At 38.8% G+C, this 21,729-nt stretch overlaps 1 protein-coding gene across 1 annotated transcript in view; it reads right to left on the bottom strand.

Annotated features, from left to right (window-relative positions):
• GPC5 (glypican 5) overlaps positions 1–21,729 on the bottom strand; it is a 1,536,710-nt gene that overhangs the window by 838,644 nt on the left and 676,337 nt on the right. The window lies entirely within an intron of this gene.

The following is a 21,729-nucleotide window of genomic DNA, read 5'->3' as shown; positions in this document are numbered from 1 at the left end:
CATATAGTTCAGTAATTACCATAATTACCACAAATCTGTCAGATGAGTTTTATTGTTTAAACAATAAATATGAGAAGAAGAAGGCTGAACCTTGATTATTTGACTTCATGTCTTTATTTTTGTAGTATAATGTTATCTATCGTCTAAGGTTTTCACTATATACAACTGTGTTTCTAGACTATAAGTTGAACTATTATATTCCAAATAATTAATATAATACCTCTTTTTTTTTTCCTTTTTTGAGATAGAGTCTTGCTCTGTCGCCTAGGCTGCAGTGCAGTGGCGCGCTCTTGGCTCACTCCAACCTCCACCTTCCAGGTTCAAGTGATTCTCCTGCCTCAGCCTCCTGAGTAGCTGGGATTACAGGTGTGTGCCACCACGCCTGGCTAATTGTTTTTTTTTTTTTTTTTTTTTTAGTAGAGATGGAGTTTCACCATGTTAGCCAGGATGGTCTCAATCACCTGACCTCATGAACCTCCTGCCTTGGCCTCCCAAAGTTCTGGAATTACAGGAAATACCTCATTTCTTAATGTTTGCTGAAAAAATATTAACCAGAAATGAAACATACTAGTTTAAATATGAGTTAGAGGATTTAAAATAAAACTACTGCAAAATAATACCTATATATGCAACACATGCCCTTCATTGACTCGCTGGCTTTATAAAGGTTAGAAGTAACTGTGATAATAATAATGATGATAAAAGTAATCATATTATGTGTCAGAATATATGGAAGATACAAGGCTTACTGGATGATCATAGAAATAAGAAAAAAATACATATGTATTACATATATATGGCATAAAAAGAAAGTCAATAGGAATGAGAAAAAAATTGATGGAGGAAGACATTTGTCATTAATATTCTGAGTACATTTTTCATGACTGGAACCGAACTCCTTGGTGTTGGTCTATGTTTTCATGCTATCCAACTGAGAATTCAGATCTAAGATGATTTAATTAATGCTGTTTTTGCAATCTATTTTGTTATGAAAAAAGAAAATGATCGGGGATGATGTAAACTAATCTTGCTGTAACTGTAGTCATTAGCTGGGTTTCTTTTCTTTCCCTTCATTCTGGATTCATATCAAACCATGGTCCCTAAATAGACAAAAGTAAAGGTAAGAGGAAAGAGGAAATATTGCACACATCTATGGTATCACTGTGTGTTCTTATTTGAAAACTGAATTCTCTGTGCTAGGGAGGAAAAATAAAATAAATTCTGTGAAATCACTTAAATCTACTGCATTTAATGAGACAAGAATAGACCTCAAAAGTGCTTTTGAATATTACTTGTAATTGGTTTATAAAAACATTAGTGATTTTAAAACATTCAATGGTATCATATAGACATTTAAGAAAATCCATGCAAACATATACACAAATGCCTTATAAACACAGAAGTCTGCATGCTGCCATTTGCTGCTCAGAGGTAAGATACAAGTGTGTTTTTGTCCTTTCTTTCCAATGATGTAAAATTCTATCTTCATTAACTCCATGGTTTATTTACAAGTCCTTGAGAAGCAGAACCTCTTTACACTTGTAGGATTTTCTAATAAGATGCAGAACTGTGTGACTAATCAGAAGAATATTGGAAGATCTCTTTACCAAGGTAAGAAGATAAAGGTTTTTGGGGGGACAGTGAAATAAAAATGAATTTTCCTTCTGGAAATCGGTATTCACTTGAAAGAAGACCCAATTAGAAATAAGAACATTTGTTTCCTTTGGTGGAATAATCTTTTGATCCTCAGGACTGCCTAGAATTATAAAACTTCATATACTGTCCAACTGAAACTCCTAACATGCTTCTTAGTTTTCAAAAGATAACGTGAGGAAGAAAATAAGTGTTCAATGTAAGGACTTTGGATGGAAGGGTTTGCTTGGAGAATATAAAAACGAGATGACATTCATTTTGAACAAAAGTTCTTTCTTGAACTTGTAATAGATAGATGAAATATTTTTAGAAGAACATAATGGTATAAAGAAAACTAGATTTAAAGAAGAGACTTTAGGAAATTTAATCATCTACTGTTATACTCATAAGTAGGTAATACTGATTTTTCTTTCATAAAAGATCAATCTTATTTCTTGAGACATTAGTGAATTTTTTTTTTTTTTTTTTTTTTTTTTTTTTTTTTTTTTTTTGAGATGGGGTCTCTGTCACACGGGCTGGAGTGTGGAGTGCAGTGGCGTGATCTTAGGTCACTGCAACCTCCGCCTCCTGGGTTCAAGCCATTTTCCTGCCTCAGCCTCCCAAGTAGCTGGGACTACAGGCGCATGCCGCCATGCTCGGCTAATTATTTCGTATTTTTAGTAGAGACAGGGTTTCAGACATTGGTGACATTTTAAACTGAATATTCATAGCCTCTGGAATGTGGCAAATTATATTTTTTTCTCATCCCCCATATCTGCACTAGGAATATACTCTGAGCATCAATATTTATCCCAAGACCCAAATACGGTCTACCTCTGTGAAGCCTTCTTTTATTATCTCAGTTGCCATAGTTCTTGTGTATCACTTCCTGGCCCCCCCTCACATTTTATTCTTTCCAACAATACATCTTCTCTAGTGACATTAATTATAAATCCTCCTCAGTTTTTCATTTTTAAAATCATTTGCATCTTAAGTACCATGAAAGTGGTCTATATATAGTAGACAGCTCTACAAGTGCTTGAAATGACGATGTTTGTGGCCCACGGTGATGGTGACAATCATGATCGTGATGGGGGTGGTGGTGATGACAGTGTGATAAATCATCCTCTCCCTCTCCAAGTGTTCTAGCAAGCCCATAAAATATCCCAGGGAAAGTTTAGGAATGAAGTTACTCCCTTCTCCTTACCACTGTTTAGCTTCTTCCTTTGGTAGGAGTGATCTGATAGTGATATAGTAAGTCTGACATCTATTTGCTCATGGTCAGGGTTAATGTCCTGAACTTACAGGTTCATGTATTGGTCCTCTTTCTCTTTCTATATACCCACATTGATTCTCTGTCTTGGAAATTGCTTGCCTGTAAGCACGACACACTTTACTCTTGAATCTTGCCTTTTCCGTACAATAAACCAAAGAGAACAGGCTATATTTTATGCAGGGAAGTATTCAGTTATTCAACTGCTCTGTTAGCAATTTTGGGGGGTACAAGTTCTGTGGAGGGAAAAAGAAAGTCAAGCATACTCTGAAATCCAAGCTATATTTTCTAAACCAACTATGCATCTATAATAAAGCAGATTATTTCTTCTCACTCTGACTTGCTATATATTTCCAAATAGGTTCAGAAACGTGAACCTATTTGGAATAAGGTGGGGTATTTAATTAACCAAATAAATACACTAATGAGAGTGATCGTGATAAAATTATTTTCACCAACCTTTTAAAGTTGGGCAAAGCCAGAGTTTTAATTTTCTGCCAGAAGTAGTCATATTCAAAGAAAATTTTCTATTAAAACTCTCTTAGGAAGATACTAGGAATAAATACATCAATATCTGGATGGGTTATGTCTTTGGTATGACCAAATATTGTTAGTGCATTTAAACATCTTACTATACTTCAAATTATATTAAAAGCTGGTTGATAAGGTGTAATACTCTCAACATCCATCCTAACACCTTTCTGGCATGCCAGAGTTGGACAGAAAAAACTTCAATTCCTAGAACCCTTGCTGCCAGGTTTTATGTTTGCCAATCAGATATCATAGTGCAAGATTCCTATTCAGAACTGAGTCACTGGGCAAAGTAAAACACACACGTTAGCTTTGGCAGAGGCAACTATCCAGCATTCAGATTAAACAACATCCTGACTAGTTTTTAAGACATCACCTATGATGACAGCTTCTGATTGCATGGCTCCCCAATCCATGGAGAGGCAGCTGCTGTGTGGCCGTCCAGTTCTGCTCAGTACAGGACTGTTTCTAGAAGCTCAGCTTAGGGCCTTCTTTTCATAACCATTTTAGTTAACCTGTGGTTAGTTTTACTCCTTAAAAAAAGATGTATTCTTATGAAGAATAGTCTGTTATATGCGGTTAAATAATTTGGGTACTGCAGTCACTAAAGTGATTCAGGATGGAAATACAAATATAGGTTAAGAATAGGTGACAAAGTAGGCCGGGCGCGGTGGCTCAAGCCTGTAATCCCAGCACTTTGGGAGGCCGAGGCGGGCGGATCACAAGGTCAGGAGGTCGAGACCATCCTGGCTAACACAGTGAAACCCCGTCTCCACTTAAAAAATACAAAAAATTAGCCGGGCGAGATGGCGGGCGCCTGTAGTCCCAGCTCCTCGGGAGGCTGAGGCAGGAGAATGGCGTGGACCCGGGAGGCGGAGCTTGCAGTGAGCTGAGATCCGGCCACTGCACTCCAGCCTGGGCGACAGAGCGAGACTCCGTCTCAAAAAAAAAAAAAAAAAAAAAAAGAATAGGTGACAAAGTATAGATTTTCTGGTATAGGAAACATTGTACAGGGTAGAACTAAGAAGAATAATGCCAGGACCTGGGGAACTTATGAGAGCAAATGGGATTGAACTAAACATAACTGTCAACTCTCCATGGTTCAAGACAAAGGGGTCACATTTTGTTATGCACTGATAATTATTCCAGATGAAGAAGTCAAATTTTAAGCACACAGAATGAAGAAAAAGAGAACATGAAGTTGTCAGATTCAAATTGCGTATGTACCCGATAAGATGCAACAGTCATCTGCTGGAAAGGAAACTACTGCTGTCAGCTACTCACATCTAGGATCATTCATATGTAGTCCTCAAAAGTTTTGGTTCCTGATTCACTCCTACCCTATTAATTAAAACATCTGACTCATGGCAATGTCTGTATACATATACATGATTTTTCCAACATCCTGTATTCTTAGCTCCCTAAATTCTTCCATTCTAATATCTACCTTAGTCACTCCTTCCAAGAACAAACCCCAGACCTTGTCACGACCAGTAACTGCAATGTCTGCAGCGAACTCTATGTGAGCTACATATAACCATTAAATGAATACCTCTCATTGACTGGCACCTCAAATCCATGTGGCACACGAAGACCTCCAATTCGTTGATACTATCACCTTTCCCTGTTCCTCACTCGCTTGATGCTCTAGAAATCCTCTCCTTACCAATTTCCCTGGCCCATTACAATCACTCTTGTATACTATACACCCTTTCTTCCCTTGCCCCTCACATTTTCCTGCTTGCTTGGCACAGCCTCATCCCTGGTTTAAACAAGCTCTTTCTCCATCCCATAACTGGCACCATGTATCTGAAAGTGGCTGGAGAATAACACACAACAATACTGACTCATCTTCCTTGAAATTTACAATTCCCAAGGGCCCATAAATGTGATTATCATATGTGCTCCTTTGTTTTCCACCACTATTTCTTCAATATTTTTTCTGTTTATTTCTATTTTCCCCTTTTGGCAACTCCCATTAAATGTATATTTGTGTAATTAATGTTCTCCCACACATTTTTGATATTCTGTTCATTTTCCGTCATAGTTTTTTCTTCTCTGTCTTCTTTAGATTATATGGTTGGTATAGATTGATTTAGAAGTTCACTGCTTCTTTCATCTGTATACCCAAATCTATGTACAGCCCATCTACTGAAGTTTTCATATCCATTTATTCTATTTTTCACACTAGAATTCCCATTTAGCTATTTTTAATAATTTTTTTTAGTATGTCAAAAAAGCATTTTTTAAATTTTTTAATTTTTTATTTTTTTTATTATACTTTAAGTTCTAGGGTACATATGCATAACGTGCAGGTTTGTTACATATGTATACTTGTGCCATGTTGGTGTGCTGCACCCATCAACTCGTCAGCACCCATCAATTCATTATTTATATCATGTATAACTCCCAATGCAATCCCTCCCCCCTCCCCCCTCCCCATGATAGGCCCCAGTGTGTGATGTTCCCCTTCCTGAATCCAAGTGATCTCACTGTTCAATTCCCACCTATGAGTGAGAACATGTGGTGTTTGGTTTTCAGTTCCTCTGACAGTTTGCTAAGAATGATGGTTTCCAGCTGCATCCATGTCCCTACAAAGGACACAAACTCATCCTTTTTTATGGCTGCATAGTACTCCATGGTGTATATGTGCCACATTTTCTTAATCTAGTCTGTCACAGATGGACATTTGGGTTGATTCCAAGTCTTTGCTATTGTGAATAGTGCCGCAATAAACATACGTGTGCATGTGACTTTGTAGTAGAATAATTTATAATCCTTTGGGTATATACCCAGTAGTGGGATGCCTGGGTCATATGGTACATCTAGTTCTAGATCCTTGAGGAATTGCCATACTGTTTTCCATAATGGTTGAACTAGTTTACAATCCCACCAACAGTGTAAAAGTGTTCCTATTTCTCCACATCCTCTCCAACAACTGTTGTTTCCTGACTTTTTAATGATTGCCATTCTAACTGGTGTGAGATGGTATCTCATTGTGGTTTTGATTTGAATTTCTCTGATGGCGAGTGATGATGAGCATTTTTTCATGTGTCTGTTGGCTGTATGAATGTCTTCTTTTGAGAAATGTCTGTTCATATTCTTTGCCCACTTTTTGATGGGGTGGTTTGTTTTTTTCTTGTAAATTTGTTTGAGTTCTTTGTAGATTCTGGATATTAGCCCTTTGTCAGATGAGTAGATTGCAAAAATTTTCTCCCATTCTGTAGGTTGCCTGTTCACTCTGATGGTAGTTTCTTTTGCTGTGCAGAAGCTCTTTAGTTTAATTAGATCCCATTTGTCAATTTTTGCTTTTGCTGCTGTTGCTTTTGGTGTTTTAGACATGAAGTCCTTGCCCATGCCTATTTCCTGAATGGTATTACCTAGATTTTCTTCTAGGGTTTTTATGGTATTAGGTCTAACATTTAAGTCTCTAATCCATCTTGAATTAATCTTCGTATAAGGAGTAAGGAAAGGATCCAGTTTCAGCTTTCTACTTATGGCTAGCCAATTTTCCCAGCACCATTTATTAAATAGGGAATCCTTTCCCCATTTCTTGTTTCTCTCAGGTTTGTCAAAGATCAGATGGCTGTAGATGTGTGGTATTATTTCTGAGGACTCTGTTCTGTTACATAGGTCTATATCTCTGTTTTGGTACCAGTACCATGCTGTTTTGGTTACTGTAGCCTTGTAGTATAGTTTGAAGTCAGGTAGCGTGATGCCTCCAGCTTTGTCCTTTTGACTTAGGATTGTCTTGGCAATGCGGGCTCTTTTTTGGTTCCATATGAACTTTAAAGCAGTTTTTTCCAATTCTGTGAAGAAACTCATTGGTAGCTTGATGGGGATGGCATTGAATCTATAAATAACCTTGGGCAGTATGGCCATTTTCACGATATTGATTCTTCCTACCCATGAGCATGGTATGTTCTTCCATTTGTTTGTGTCCTCTTTGATTTCACTGAGCAGTGGTTTGTAGTTCTCCTTGAAGAGGTCCTTTACATCCCTTGTAAGTTGGATTCCTAGGTATTTTATTCTCTTTGAAGCAATTGTGAATGGAAGTTCATTCATGATTTGGCTGTCTGTTTGTCTGTTACTGGTGTATAAGAATGCTTGTGATTTTTGCACATTAATTTTGTATCCTGAGACTTTGCTGAAGTTGCTTATCAGCTTAAAGAGATTTTGGGCTGAGACAATGGGGTTTTCTAAATATACAATCATGTCATCTGCAAACAGGGACAATTTGACTTCTTCTTTTCCTACCTGAATACCCTTGATTTCTTTCTCTTGCCTGATTGCCCTAGCCAGAACTTCCAACACTATGTTGAATAGGAGTGGTGAGAGAGGGCATCCCTGTCTTGTGCCAGTTTTCAAAGGGAATTTTTCCAGTTTTTGCCCATTCACTATGATATTAGCTGTGGGTTTGTCATAAATAGCTCTTATTATTTTGAGGTACGTTCCATCAATACCGAATTTATTGAGCGTTTTTAGCATGAAGGGCTGTTGAATTTTGTCAAAAGCCTTTTCTGCATCTATTGAGATAATCATGTGGTTGTTGTCTTTGGTTCTATTTATATGCTGGATTACGTTTATTGATTTGCGAATATTGAACCAGCCTTGCATCCCAGGGATGAAGCCCACTTGATCATGGTGGATAAGCTTTTTGATGTGCTGCTGAATCCGGTTTGCCAGTATTTTATTGAGGATTTTTGCATCGATGTTCATCAGGGATATTGGTCTAAAATTCTCTTTTTTTGTTGTGTCTCTGCCAGGCTTTGGTATCAGGATGATGTTGGCCTCATCAAATGAGTTAGGGAGGATTCCCTCTTTTTCTATTGATTGGAATAGTTTCAGAAGGAATGGGACCAGCTCCTTCTTGTACCTCTGGTAGAATTCAGCTGTGAATCCATCAGGTCCTGGACTTTTTTTGGTGGGTAGGCTATTAATTATTGCCTCAATTTCAGAGCCTGCTATTGGTCTATTTAGGGATTCAACTTCTTCCTGGTTTAGTCTTGGGAGAGTGTAAGTGTCCAGGAAATTATCCATTTCTTCTAGATTTTCTAGTTGATTTGCGTAGAGGTGTTTATAGTTTTCTCTGATCGTAGTTTGTATTTCTGTGGGGTCGGTGGTGATATCCCCTTTATCATTTTTTATTGCATCTATTTGATTCCTCTCTCTTTTGTTCTTTATTAGTCTTGCTAGTGGTCTGTCAATTTTGTTGATCTTTTCAAAAAACCAACTCCTGGATTCATTGATTTTTTGGAGGGTTTTTTGTGTCTCTATCTCCTTCATTTCTGCTCTGATCTTAGTTATTTCTTGCCTTCTGCTAGCTTTGGAATGTGTTTGCTCTTGCCTCTCTAGTTCTTTTAATTGTGATGTTAGAGTGTCAATTTTAGATCTTTCCTGCTTTCTCTTGTGGGCATTTAGTGCTATAAATTTCCCTCTACACACTGCTTTAAATGTGTCCCAGAGATTCTGGTATGTTGTATCTTTGTTCTCATTGGTTTCAAAGAACATCTTTATTTCTGCTTTCATTTCGTTATGTACCCAGTAGTCATTCAGGAGCGGGTTGTTCAGTTTCCATGTAGTTGAGCAGTATTGATTGAGTTTCTTAGTGCTGAGTTCTAGTTTGATTGCACTGTGGTCTGAGAGACAGTTTGTTTTCTGTTCTTTTACATTTGCTGAGGAGTGCTTTACTTCCAATTATGTGGTCAATTTTGGAATAAGTGTGATGTGGTGCTGAGAAAAATGTATATTTTGTTGATTTGGGGTGGAGACTTCTATAGATGTCTATTAGGTCCGCTTGGTGCAGAGATGAGTTCAATTCCTGGATATCCTTGTTAACTTTCTGTCTCGTTGATCTGTCTAATGTTGACAGTGGAGTGTTGAAGTCTCCCATTATTATTGTATGGGAGTCTAAGTCTCTTTGTAAGTCTCTAAGGACTTGCTTTATGAATCTGGGTGCTCCTGTATTGGGTGCATATATATTTAGGATAGTTAGCTCTTCCTGTTGAATTGATCCCTTTACCATTATGTAATGGCCTTCTTTGTCTCTGTTGATCTTTGATGGTTTAAAGTCTGTTTTATCAGAGACTAGGATTGCAACCCCTGCCTTTTTTTTGTTCTCCATTTGCTTGGTAGATCTTCCTCCATCCCTTTATTTTGAGCCTATGTATGTCTCTGCATGTGAGATGGGTCTCCTGAATACAGCAGACTGATGGGTCTTGACTCTTTATCCAGTTTGCCAGTCTGTGTCTTTTAATTGGAGCATTTAGTCCATTTACATTTAAGGTTAATATTGTTATGTGTGAACTTGATCCTGCCATTATAATATTAACTGGTTATTTTGCTCGTTAGTTGATGCAGTTTCTTCCTAGCCTCGATGGTCTTTACATTTTGGCATGTTTTTGCAATGGCTGGTACCGGTTGTTCCTTTCCATGTTTAGTGCTTCCTTCAGAGTCTCTTGTAAGGCAGGCCTGGTGGTGACAAAATCTCTAAGCATTTGCTTATCTGTAAAGGATTTTATTTCTCCTTCACTTATGAAACTTAGTTTGGGTGCATATGAAATTCTGGGTTTAAAATTCTTTTCTTTAAGAACATTGAATATTGGCCCCCACTGCCTTCTGGCTTTTAGAGTTTCTGCCGAGAGATCTGCTGTTAGGCTGATGGGCTTCCCTTTGTGGGTAACCCGACCTTTCTCTCTGGCTGCCCTTAAGATTTTTTCCTTCATTTCAACTTTGGTGAATCTGGCAATTATGTGTCTTGGAGTTGCTCTTCTGGAGGAGTATCTTTGTGGCATTCTCTGTATTTCCTGAATTTGAATGTTGGCCTGCCCTACTAGGTTGGGGAAGTTCTCCTGGATGATATCCTGAAGAGTGTTTTCCAACTTGGTTCCATTTTCCCCCTCACTTTCAGGCACCCCAATCAGACGTAGATTTGGTCTTTTTACATAATCCCATACTTCTTGCAGGCTTTGTTCATTTCTTTTTCTTCTTTTTTCTTTTGGTTTCTCTTCTTGCTTCATTTCATTCATTTGATCCTCAATCGCTGATACTCTTTCTTCCAGCTGATTGAGTCGGTTGCTGAAGCTTGTGCATTTGTCACGTATTTCTCGTGTCATGGTTTTCATCTCTGTCATTTCGTTTATGACCTTCTCTGCATTAATTAGTCTAGCTGTCAATTCTTCCACTCTTTTTTCAAGATTTTTAGTTTCTTTGCGCTGGGTATGTAATTCCTCCTTTAGCTCTGAGAAGTTTGACGGACTGAAACCTTCTTCTCTCATCTCGTCAAAGTCATTCTCTGACCAGCTTTGATCTGTCGCTGGTGATGGGCTGCGCTCCTTTGCAGGGGGAGATGCGCTCTTATTTTTTGAATTCCCAGCTTTTCTGCCCTGCTTTTTCCCCATCTTTGTGGTTTTATCTGTCTCTGGTCTTTGATGATGGTGACGTACTGATGGGGATTTGGTATAGGTGTCCTTCCTGTTTGACAGTTTTCCTCTGACAGTCAGGACCCTCAGCTGTAGGTCTGTTGGAGATTGCTTGAGGTCCACTCCAGACCCTGTTTGCCTGGGTATCAGCAGCAGAGGTTGCAGAAGATAGAATATTGCTGAACAGCGAGTGTACCTGTCTGATTCTTACTTTGGAAGTTTCCTCTCAGAGGTGTACTCCACCCTGTGAGGTGTGGGGTGTCAGACTGCCCCTGGTGGGGGATGTCTCCCAGTTAAGCTACTCAGGGGTCAGGGACCCACTTGAGCAGGCAGTCTGTCCCTTCTCAGATCTCAGCCTCTGTGTTGGGAGATCCACTGCTCTCTTCAAAGCTGTCAGACAGAGTCGTTTGCATCTGCAGAGGTTCTGCTGCTTTTTTGTTGTTGTTTTTTATCTGTGCCCTGTCCCCAGAGGTGGAGTGTACAGAGACAGGCAGGTTTCCTTGAGCTGCTGTGAGCACCACCCAGTTCGAGCTTCCCAGCGGCTTTGTTTACCTACTTAAGCCTCAGCAATGGCGGGTGCCCCTCCCCCAGCCTCGCTGCTGCCTTGCGGTTAGATCGCAGACTGCTGTGTTAGCAATGAGGGAGGCTCCATGGGCATGGGACCCTTCCGGCCAGGTGTGGTATATATTCTCCTGGTGTGCCCATTTGCTTAAAGTGCAGTATTGGGGTGGGAGTTACCCAATTTTCCAGGTGTTGTGTGTCTCAGTTCCCCTGGCTAGGAAAAGGGATTCCCTTCCCCTTGTGCTTCCCAGGTTAGGCAATGCCTCGCCCTGCTTCAGCTCTCACTGGTCGGGCTGCAGCAGCTGACCAGTACCAATTGTCCGGCACTCCCTAGTGAGATGACCCCAGTACCTCAGTTGAAAATGCAGAAATCACCGGTCTTCTGTGTTGCTCGTGCTGGGAGTTGGAGACTGGAGCTGTTCCTATTCAGCCATCTTGCTCTGCACCCCCCCAGTAATTTTTATTTTTACAGATATTCTGTATTTGATGAGACATTGTCACTAGACATTCCTTTACTCTTTCCATCATGTCTCTTTTAGTTCTTTGAACCTGTTTTGAACACATTCATAATTAGCTGCTGCTTTGAAGTCTTTGTCTGCTAAGCTCACCAATGGGCCTCTTCAATGGCAGCTTTCATTGCCTGATTTTTTTCCTCCACATGATTCACATTTTCCCTTTTTTGCATGTCTCATAATGGTTTTAATTAGACATTTAAAATAATACATTGTAGCAACTCTGATTACCCCTCACTCATTCAGTGTTTCTTCTGCTTGGTCACTTGCTTATTTGATGAATGATTTGGCTGAACTAGTTCTGCAAACTCTATTTTCCCCATGGTGTATGGCTTCTCAAACATGTTGCTCAGATTTTTTTTTTCCATTTGTTTTCACCTCTTAGGGATCCAGGTTACTCAGGGACCACCCCTATGTTTTCACATCCCACTGACCGGTGAAAGCTTATGCTGGGAGCCCTATTGGCAAGTTAGGTTTTTATCCTTTGCAGTTGGATGTATGTCTTGGAGGCCCCGGTGCTATCACAGTTCCATGCACATACACTTTTTGCCCCACCTGTCGTCAAGGATCAGTAGCTAGTAGCTTCATGGTTCTCTGTTCAACTGCTGAGAAGTCCAACTTGTAGCCAAAAACCTGTATGTGATTGTTAATTTCCACGGATAGGCAACCAAAAGGCTTTATCTTGGAGGCTGCACGGGGGGAAGTGGCCCTCCCCATACTAGGCTTGGTGCACAGCCAGCGCATCACAGTATCTAAGCGGGGGTGCCATCGGGACTCAGGACCTCGGTCAGCCGCGCTCTTGCGCACCTCTGCATACATAGCCCAGCTGCTTCCTTCAGAGCACTATTTATTGGGTGCCCACCTCCAGGTGCCTCTGTAGAGACGCCCTTATCAGAGGGAGGAGGAAAATTTTGAAGACACTTTCTCCACTCTGATTCAGTACTTAGAATTTTCCTCTCCTAGCCGCATCCCCCCTCCCCGCGTCTTGACCCCTGGATTCACAAAAGGACAGAAGGCTTTTGTACAAGGCTCCTTCAGCAGTGACACCATTCCAGCCAGATGTGCTGATAACATCTCACTTTCGTCCAGTGCTGTTTCATGTTGAAGAATGAAACACTGTGGGAGCCAGCACCTTCTTTCTGGCCTCTTGCTAGTACCATAGCAGTGGATGAATAAAGGCGTAATCATTACTTTTACTTAGACTTATGGTATTAATCCACAACTCCAAGACCTGGCAGCTCAGTTCATAACAATCACTTGAGTGGACACCGCTTTAGCGGGGCGGGCAGTTTTCTAGACTGTCAGGGATGAGTGTGACTTTATTTTTAAGGCTGGTTTCCTATGAGACACCCCTGGGTTAGAGTTGATTATCCTTCAGTGTTTTGTCAGAAGTTAAAAACAAGCACCTTGTGCAAGTGAGCCTTCTGCCCTGTGTGAGTCTTCTGCTCGTCAAGGTCAGTGTGAGGTTGGGAGATGCTGTAAAGTCGGCCTCACATTCTGTTCTGATTAATCCTGATGTGGTGCAGACTAGTGTGTGATCACATCCTTCCCAACCTTCAGGGTTAATTGTTATCCTCAAAGACTCTTTTGGTTTTCTGCTATTTTGATTGTACAGTAAGCCCTCACTTAACATTGTTGACAGGTTCTTGAAAAGTGCAACTTTTTGCATTTGTGAAATGACATACGATGAAATCAATTTTACTGCTGTTTAATTGATATAAATAAGAGTTACAGTCAGGTGTGGTGGTTCATGCCTGTAATCTTAGCACTTTGGGAGGCCGACAAGGGTGGATCACCTGAGGTCAGGAGTTCGAGACCAGCCTGGTCAACATGGTGAAACCCTGTCTCTCCTAAAAATACAAAAAATTAGCTAGGTGTGGTGGCGGGCACCTGTAATTCCAGGTACTTGGGAGGCTGAGGCAGGAGAATTGCGTGAACCCAGGAGGCAGAGGTTGCAGTGAGCTGAGGTCGTGCCATTGCACGGCAGCCTGGGTAATGAAAGCAAAACTTTGTCTCGATAAATAAATAAATAAATAAATAAATAAATAAATAAATAAATAAATAAGAGTTAAGTTCCTACAGCAAAATTCTGCTCATAAAAACATCACCAGACTTCTAAATAAAGATCCAAAACACTTCAAATATTAAACACAGAAATAAGTTTGAGCTATATATACATTTGATAAAGATTACTAAAAGCAGAATTATTTCCCCAATTTTTGGTGAATCAGAAGTAATGGCAGTTGTAGCAGCAAAGCGTTAAAGGAGTAAATGTTTGCAAAGTGAATATTGTCAGGAGCACCTTCTCCCACCACAGTTTTCAAAAACAAACGAGAAATAGGGTGGGCTCACTGGGCACCTTCATTCCACCTGGTTTATTTTTGTGCATTTGTATGATTATTGTAGACTACATGAATTTTTATTTTACAATAGTTTGTATTCATGCATTCACTCATTTTCTAACCTGCTTATTGCTTTTCTGGTGGCCAGGTCTCAAGCCACTCCCTGCAGCTCAGGGTGCAAGGTGGGAACCTGCCCTGTTTAGGACACCATTCCATTGCAGCACACACTCACACACACCCCAGTCACTCAGATGGGGGAACGTTTAGTTAGGAGATGCACTTAACGTGCACACCTTTGGGCTGAGAGAGGAAACCAGAGACTGGCGAAAACCTACACAGCTGGGGAGAAAGTACAAACCACACATACTGTGGCCCTGGCTGGGAATCGATTTTCCCCCCTGTCAATGTTATAATGAAACAATGTTGGACGAAATGATGTTATTTGAGGATTATGTTATATTATGGAACTAAGAGGCTCATTTTAATTACTCTCCACCAACATCCTCATTGTTTTTGTCAACATCCTTAAGCACAGAGTTTTCTATGTTCTACTTTAAATAAAATCAGTCCCTTTGGCAGAGCTGTAGAGTGGGTTATGACTCAAATGATATTACAAGCTGAACTATGCCTTTCCTCAAACTTCATGTGTTGAAGTCCTAACCCAAAAACCTCAAGATATGACTGTATAAGAAACTTGGCCTTTAAAGAGGTAAATAAGGTAAAATGAATTCATATGGGCTGGCCCTAATCCAATATGACTCATTTTATTTCAAGAAGAGGAAATTTGAACTGACATGTGCACACACATAGAAAACAAACAAACAAACAAACAAACAATGTGAAGGTATAGCGAGAAGGCAGCCATCCACTATGAGCCAAGGAGAGAAGCATCAGAAATCAACCTACCCATACCCTGATCTCATGCATTTAGTCTCCAGAAATATGAGAACAATTTCTATTATTTAAGCCACCGTGCCTGTGGTAGTTTGTTATGGCAGTTCCAACAGCCTAAGACAGCCACCAACTTCTGCTGCTCATAGTGAAACTTAGTAGATTTTCTTGAATTAATATTTCCTCACTTGCTTATGCCTTTAGCAGAATTTACAGAGACATTAAATGAGCATTGGAGTTTCTAATCCTTACTGTAAAATTTCCAGCAGTTACACTGCTGTTATGCTGAGGAGAGGAGTTACTGAACTCCCAACCCCAACATTGTAGAAGTCCTGCTGCCTCTTCTACTCTGTTCCATCATTTTCCACTCTCTACTGATGATTTCCATTGGCACATAAACATGCTGTTACTTTTTCTATTTTAAAAACCACAGTAAAAGAGAAAACTGAAAACATAACAACAACTTTTCTTTATCCAGCTTCTTCCAATTCTTACTCCCAATTTTGGCAAAAATCTTCAGACAGATTGACCAGAGTCACAGGCTCCAATGCTCCTCTTCTCTTTCTCTCCCAAACCCACCACAGTCTGGCTTTACTCCTTCTACCCTTCCTAAATTGCTCTGACCAACTCACCAATTATTTCCTTCTTGCTTAATTAAATAGAAAAATTCAAACATCTCCTTAAGTGAATTACCAGCAAGATTTCACATAGCTAATCACTCTTTCCTCTGACATCCTTTCTTCATTTCACTTCAAAGAAAACACACTCACATGGTTTTTCTGCCACCTCCTTAGATGTTTTCTTCTCAGTTTAATGGGCCTGCTTCTCCATTTTTCACCTACTTTTTAATGTTAGAGCTTCCTGGGGTCCTGACTGTGTTCTTTTCACTTCTCTATTTGCATTCACTCATTTGGTAACCCATCCTTTTTCAAGGTATTGAGTAATACATATATGCCAGAGACATGTCAAATATATGTATATACTATCTATCTATCTATCTATCTATCTATCTATCTATCTATCTATCTATAGATTTGTACTAAAGTGTTTATTGTACATTGAGGGAGAAATATTCATCAGGCATTTGGTGTATAAGACAGGAGTTTATGAGCATGATCTATACTATAGTAATGAATATATATAGTATATATGATATATATATATATATATATATATATATATATATAGTTTATTGTACATTGAGGAGGAAATTTTCATTAAGCACTTGGTTTATAAGACTGGAGTTTATGAGCATGATCTATACCACATAGATCCACACTATATAGAGTTGAACATCCCATGTCCCACCCAAACAGGGATCTATCTATCTATCTATCTATCTATCTATCTATCTAGTATAGATCGTGCTCATAAACTCCAATCTTATCCACCAAGTGCTAATGAATATTTCTCCCTCAATGTACAATAAACACTTCAGTACCAATCTCTGACAACCCAAAACTTGTTACACCACAGTACTCACACCTTGTTGGTGTCAATGCCATTATTCCAAATTTAAAGTGACCCTTAATTCCTCTCTCTCTCTAATATCTCATAGGAAATCTAACAGAAATTCCTGTCAGGACTATCTTTTAAATGTATCCAGAAGCCAATCACATGCCACTACCTCTGCTGTTAACACTTAGTGCCACTGCCCTCATATTTCACCTCAATACTGTCAATAACCTACGTGGGTTTCTCTGTGTCTATCCTTATCACTCTCACCATTGGGTTATTCTTATCAAAGCAGCCAGAATGATCATTTTTAAAGATCAGGAAGGTCCTATGTTTCTCCTGAAATCTGCTCAAAATCTTTCAGTATCTGCCCATGTTACTCAGAGTAAAATCCGAAGTTTTTCAAAGGTCCAAAATCAATATAACCACCTGTGTATAAGCAAATGAGGGTTTCTTAAATCCACTATGGCACGAGAAATTTATATTTGTCATCTAAGTTTCACATAGGATAATGGTTCATACGGTGACCTTTTAAATAGTTGGTTTATAGGTTTCAGGGATTTATGTAGTCATTTATTGGATTCATACTTATTAAGGACTCCCTCTGTGTGAGTCAGGCACTATTCTAGGCCCTAGCAATTTAGTACAGAATCTAAATCCCGTATCTCAGGGAGTTTACCTTCCAGCAGGGTAAATGCAAATCAAACAAATAAATATATACTATAATTTCAGGAAATAGTACATGCTATTAAGAAAACAAATCTTGGTCAATATATAGAAATAATGGTGATGAGGTTTACAAGGTTCATGTTATATAAAGCCATCAGGGAAGACTTCTTAGAGAGGTGACTATAAAACAGGTCCTTGAATAAAGTATGAAAGCAGGTCTCCCGAATAGCTGAGGGAAATTGTTTTACAGTCACAGGGAGCAGCAAGTGTAAAGGCCCTAAGGTAGAAATACACTTGGTATTTTGGAGGAATAGCAAGAAAGTCAGTGAGATGGTAAATAAGTAAGCAAGATGTGTGTGCACGCATATGTGTGTGTGTATGAGCATGTGTGTGCATGCACACATCTTGAAAAAGGTAAAAGATAAAGTCAGAGAGATAGGCAATAGACAGAATATAAAAGTCCTTAGAGGAAAGAGTCAGAGTTTGGTTATCTGTGAGCATAATGGGAAATCATTGGAAAATTAGGGCAAATAAATGGCACGAATTGAATTACATTAAAAAAATACCATTTGACTGCTCCTTGAAAAATTGACTACAAAAAGGTAAGGAAGGAAGCAGGAAGGTACTTCAGAGACTACTATAGTACTTTAAATTGGAGAGAGTAAAGATTTGAACTAGATCATTATAGGAAGAGTTGGAGAGAATTACTAAATGGTGCTTATATACTGAAGGTACTAGTTAATGAATGAATGAAGACTAGTATAACAGATTTTTGATAATTAATTTTTGTTCTAAGCAACTGCATAAACACTCATGCAATATACAGAGATGTTTAAGGCTGGAGTAGGAGAGGATACAGGGGAAAAGGGAGAGTTGTGTTTGAGAGATGTTAAGTGTGAGTTACTACTTTGACATCCATATTGAGGGAGGAGTCAACAGAAACTCAGTAGAAGGGTTATTAAATATTAAGTGTGGAGAACAAAATAAAGTTTGAAGCAAAATATATTTCACAGCAAAACTAAAGCTTATGTTAATTTTCTTCTCATGCCTTGATTCAAAGAGTGTGAAATCAACTTCTGTTTATATAATGAATGACCCTTATAATAAGCATATAAGAGGAATCAAGAAAGCTCTTTAAGAATTTATTTTATAATATTTGCTATAACTTGATCAGAAATATGCTGTTTATTTTGGCCAGTAACTAGACAGCAAAGCACCTTCTGTAAATGTAGAATTGTTACAACACTACCCTATAAAATGATATCTTTGCCCAGTTTTGCTTCATTTATTTTGCACCAAATTATAGAAGGAACATGAAACAGAGAAATAGCAATGCTGTAAAACCATTAATATGTCAAATCCATAGCAAAAGACTGTTTGATGTATAAGCAATCAGTGATGAGAAAAACCTGCTTGATCAAAAACTTCCTGTTAATCAAGACTAATAGATGGTAGACTAATAAACAATCTCTGACACAGAAAAGGCAGCCACATTTAACCAGAAGATAGATTTTACATATAGTTGATGTGATAGAAGGATCAAACTAACAACAACCCTGGAGGCCAGTTTGAATATTCATTAATCAGCCCTACTTTGGATTTAACCTATAACGTAACTGTCAATGAACAAATGGGCTTTTGTAGAAAAGGTGATAAACACAATCCAATGAATTGGCAAACTGGAAAGTCTTGAAAGAGAATAAATGCTGTAAAATTAAACACTGAATGGAAGACTTGAGCTCAGATCTCTGCAGGGAAGACAAAAAGCTTCACACTGAATCACGTAGCTTTGGTGAACTTTTTTTTTTTTCTTTTTTTTTTTTTTTAAACATTTCCTCAGAAAGAAACATCTGCCATGCTAAGAATACATTTTAAGAAATTTTTTGAAGAAGGCTTAAATTTTTAATACCCTTATTTTCTATAGCAATTGAGAAGACAGTCTCTATATAAATGGATTATTTTTTCAGTTCAAAAATGGCTAATCTCATTTCCTGGATGAGAGGATTTATACAAAGTACACAGACATTATTTTCTCCAAAGGCAGAGAAATAAGGGTCTTGATCAATACCAGTGGGAGAACTGACACAAACAGAAACAGGGGAGTGATCCCAACTAAAATGCGAATTGGGATAAGACAGTTAACAAATGATCAGAGCACCCTGTGTATAAAAGCAGAACAAAAGACATATAAACAAAATAAAATTTATGCCAAGAACTTCAACACACTGCTGAGTGTAACTGACACTGTCTGGGACAAGAAGCGATGGAAGAATCGGGGCAGAGAAGAGCCGAACGTCCCGTGCCCCACCTAAAAAGACAGCCGGTTCTTGTCATCTTGGAACAGGTTCTAGTTTTGCCTCATTTCAACTCTTTTGTTTGTTTGTTTGTTTGTTTGTTTGTTTGTTTTGAGACGGAGTCTGGCTCTGTCGCTCAGGCTGGAGTGCAGTGGCGCGATCTCGGCTCACTGCAAGCTCCGTCTTCCAGGTTCATGCCATTCTCCTGCCTCAGCCTCCCAAGTAGCTGGGACTACAGGTGCTCGCCATCACAACACACAAGTCAACTTGAATGTCTACGTGAGATTTACCAGTTATTTCAATATTGGTTATGAAATTCAAAGGTATTTAAATACTGTGTAAGCAACTATTTTATGTGTCAAACCACCCATGAATCTTGATAGAATTCAGCTAAGTGGGCCTCTTTTATTGCCTCAGCCTCCCAAATAGATGGGATTACAGGCGTCCACCACCATACCTGGCTAATTTTTTTTTTTTTTTTTTTTTTTTTTTTTTTTTTTTTAGTAGAGATCGGGTTTCACCATGTTGACAAGGCTGGTCTTGAACTCCTGACGTCAGGTGATCAACCCGCCTTGGCCTCCCAAAGTGCTGGGATTACAGACGTGAGCCACTGCGCCCAACCTGCTTTCCTTTTTATTTTGTTATACATCCTTAAATAATTTAGTTTGCCATATCAAATTACAAATTTTTTATGAATGAGATTATAGTATATGTATTATTTTGTTTCTTGTTTTGTTAGCATTAGAAATCCATTGTGTTGGAGGATCTTTAGCTGTCACTCCTTCATTTTCTTTGCTATATAGTATTCCATGTAATGAACACACCATAATTTATTCATTCATTTATCTCTTAATGGAAAACTATGTTGTTTAAAATTATTGGTTATTACAAAACAATCCCCTTGTTTTTCAAATGAAGAAATTAAGGCTGGTGGTCACAACTATTAGTGGCCAGCTAAGTTGAAATTCCCTTGTTTCATGCCTTGTAAATTAGTGGGATTTCTACCAGTCTGGTCTGTCTTATTGGTAATTCCTACTGCAGGGAATGCAGACTCCACCCTATATCAAGATCACTGTTCAAACTGAGGTAGGAAATCTATTTATGCTTAAACATCAGGCAGTTTAAAGTATCCCACATAACTTAATTAAATTTATTCTTCAGAATCTTGTTTTACTTATATTGACACTGAAAAGTCTGGGGAAGAGGGAAAAAACCTAGCATCTTACATATTTAAAAGATATAAATATTGCCTGAAAATTAGATTGAATGTATCATGTACAGCACACAATTTTTCAACCTCCAACAAAGGAAGTAACAATCTGTCTTCCTCGTATGTTCAGCGAGAATAAGCATAATATATCCATTTGGTTGGACACAAAAGACTGTGGTAAATATCCGTGTGAAGAGCATGGTCGAATGAGAGTACTTTGCAACAGATCAGTTAAAATATCTGTATTTCTTGAACCTCATGACACTGGCATTAAGACACAAACTTTGAGTAAGATATTGTATTACATGTCTCTAAGTTTTTTTGTAATACTCATTCTTTTATTCTAAAAATATTTATTGAGACTCAATTCTGTGCCAGATCCTTTGGAAAGCATTTGGCTAAGATGTTGAACAAAATCAAATACTGTATTTACTCAAGTTACAGGCTTTGGAGGTTGAGATATAAACAAATGATCCCACTCAGAAATATATCATTCCTAAAAAGTGCCCTGAAAGAAACTGATATGGTTCAATGAGAAGCACACACAGATAAAAGACAATAACTAGCCCGGGTAGAAGAACACCAGGACTGCTTCCCCGAGGAGGTAGTACTGGAGATAGCACTAAGCATGATTTGGGGTTAACATAGGCAAGGAGTAAACCAGTCCAGGGAGAAAGAGATGCTTGGATAGATGTGTATGGAAGAAACACTGGCATGATCAAGGAACTGATGCCTGTAGTGAAACAGACGGGCAGAGAATGGGGGAGAAATCATGCATCTTGAAGCTTGAGAGAAAGAGACAATGTGGGCCTCCTTGGTATGTTAATGAGTTTAGAGTCTTTTCATTGCTGTCTGGGAAGAGGACAGAGAGGGCATTGAACAGTGGTCCAAAATTGTGTGTTTTAGTTACAATAGAGGACACATACAGGCAATGCCTT

Source organism: Rhinopithecus roxellana, chromosome 18, assembly GCF_007565055.1.
Source record: "Rhinopithecus roxellana isolate Shanxi Qingling chromosome 18, ASM756505v1, whole genome shotgun sequence".
Lineage (NCBI taxonomy): Eukaryota > Metazoa > Chordata > Mammalia > Primates > Cercopithecidae > Rhinopithecus > Rhinopithecus roxellana.
This window is presented reverse-complemented; position numbering and strand designations above follow the sequence as displayed.